Below are 3,000 nucleotides of genomic sequence, written 5' to 3' on the forward strand. Positions count from 1 at the left end.
GAATGACAGGAAAGCCAGGTTAAATAGGAAACACCCAGCCTCTGATGGACAGGTGGAAACCAGAGACCGCAACCCACCAAAGTCACCCAGTACCAGCTGTAACCACCAGAGGGAGCCCAAAAACAGAATCCACAACAGTATCCCCCCCTTGAGGAGGGGTCACCGAACCCTCACGAAAACCCCCAGGGCGATCAGGATGAGCTCTATGGAAGGCGCGGACCAAATCAGTCGCATGAACATCAGAGGCGACCACCCAGGAATTATCCTCCTGACCATAACCCTTCCACTTAACCAAATACTGGAGTTTACGTCTGGAAACACGAGAATCCAAGATCTTCTCAACAACATACTCCAATTCTCCCTCCACCAGCACCGGAGCAGGAGGCTCAACCGAAGGAACAACGGGCACCTCATACCTCCGCAATAACGACCGATGGAACACATTATGAATAGCAAACGATGCTGGGAGATCCAAACGAAAAGATACAGGGTTAAGAATCTCCAAGATCTTATAAGGACCGATGAACCGAGGCTTGAACTTAGGAGAAGAGACCTTCATAGGGACAAAACGAGAAGACAACCACACCAAGTCCCCAACAAGAAGTCGGGGACCCACGCGGCGACGGCGATTAGCAAACTGCTGAGTCTTCGCCTGAGACAACTTCAAATTGTCCACCACCTGATTCCAAATCTGATGTAGCCTGTCCACCACCACGTCCACTCCAGGACAATCCGAAGGCTCCACCTGACCAGAGGAAAAACGAGGATGAAACCCCGAATTACAAAAGAAAGGAGAAACCAAAGTAGCAGAACTAGCCCGATTATTAAGGGCAAATTCGGCCAGTGGCAAAAAGGCAACCCAGTCATCTTGATCAGCAGAAACAAAACACCTTAAATAAGTTTCCAAGGTATGATTAGTTCGCTCCGTCTGGCCATTCGTCTGAGGATGGAATGCAGACGAGAAAGACAAATCAATGCCCATCTTAGCACAAAACGTCCGCCAAAATCTAGACACAAACTGGGATCCCCTGTCAGAAACGATATTCTCCGGAATCCCATGCAAACGAACCACGTTCTGAAAAAATAAAGGGACCAACTCAGAGGAGGAAGGCAACTTAGGCAAGGGTACCAAATGAACCATCTTAGAAAAGCGGTCACATACAACCCAGATAACGGACATTTTCTGTGAGACAGGGAGATCTGAAATAAAATCCATGGAAATGTGCGTCCAAGGCCTCTTCGGGATAGGCAAGGATAACAACAACCCACTGGCCCGAGAACAGCAAGGCTTAGCCCGAGCACACACTTCACAAGACTGCACAAAGGTGCGCACATCCCTTGACAAGGAAGGCCACCAAAAAGACCTGGCCACCAAGTCTCTAGTACCAAATATTCCAGGATGACCAGCCAACACAGAAGAATGGACCTCGGAGATGACTCTACTGGTCCAATCATCCGGAACAAACAGTCTTTCTGGTGGACAACGATCAGGTTTATCCGCCTGAAACTCCTGCAATGCACGTCGCAAGTCTGGGGAGACGGCGGACAATATTACCCCATCCCTAAGGATACCAGTAGGCCCAGAGTCTCCAGGAGAGTCAGGCACAAAACTCCTGGAAAGAGCATCTGCCTTCACATTCTTTGAACCTGGCAGGTATGAAACCACAAAATTGAAAGGAGAAAAAAACAACGACCAACGAGCCTGTCTAGGATTCAGACGCCTGGCAGACTCAAGGTAAATCAGATTTTTGTGATCAGTCAAGACCACCACACGATGTCTAGCACCCTCAAGCCAATGACGCCACTCCTCAAATGCCCACTTCATGGCCAAAAGCTCCTGATTACCCACATCATAATTGCGCTCGGCGGGCGAGAATTTTCTAGAAAAGAACGCACATGGCTTCATCACCGAGCCATCGGAACTTCTCTGTGACAAAACCGCCCCCGCTCCAATCTCGGAAGCATCAACCTCAACCTGAAAAGGAAGTGAAACATCTGGTTGACACAACACAGGAGCAGAAGAAAACCGGCGCTTAAGTTCCTGAAAGGCCTCCACAGCCGTAGGAGACCAATTAGCAACATCAGCACCCTTTTTAGTCAAATCAGTCAAAGGTTTAACAACACTGGAAAAATTAGTAATGAACCGACAATAAAAATTAGCAAAACCCAAGAACTTCTGAAGACTCTTAACAGATGTAGGTTGTGTCCAGTCACAAATCGCCTGAACCTTGACGGGATCCATCTCAATAGTAGAAGGAGAAAAAATGTACCCCAAAAAAGAAATCTTCTGGACTCCGAAGAGACATTTTGAGCCCTTCACAAACAGAGAATTGGCCCGCAGGACTTGAAACACCTTCCTGACCTGTAGAACATGAGACTCCCAGTCATCAGAAAACACCAAAATATCATCCAAATACACAATCATAAACTTATCCAGATATTCACGGAAAATATTGTGCATAAAGGACTGAAAGACTGAAGGAGCATTAGAAAGTCCAAAAGGCATTACCAAATACTCAAAATGGCCCTCAGGCGTATTAAATGCGGTTTTCCACTCATCACCCTGCTTTATCCGCACAAGATTATACGCACCGCGAAGATCTATGTTAGTGAACCACCTAGCCCCCTTAATGCGAGCAAACAAATCAGTCAATAATGGCAATGGATACTGATATTTGACTGTAATCTTATTCAGAAGGCGATAATCTATACAAGGCCTCAGGGAACCATCTTTTTTTGCCACGAAAAAAAACCCTGCTCCCAGAGGGGACGAAGATGGACGAATATGTCCCTTTTCCAAGGACTCCTTAATATAATTCCGCATAGCAGTATGCTCTGGCACTGACAGATTAAATAAACGACCCTTAGGGAACTTACTGCCAGGAATTAATTCTATAGCACAGTCACAATCCCTATGAGGAGGGAGCGAATTGAGCTTAGGCTCCTCAAAAACATCCCGATAGTCAGACAAAAACGCAGGGACCTCAGAAGGAGTAGATG

The sequence above is a fragment of the Ranitomeya variabilis genome, chromosome 2 (genome assembly GCF_051348905.1).
Source record: "Ranitomeya variabilis isolate aRanVar5 chromosome 2, aRanVar5.hap1, whole genome shotgun sequence".
NCBI lineage: Eukaryota > Metazoa > Chordata > Amphibia > Anura > Dendrobatidae > Ranitomeya > Ranitomeya variabilis.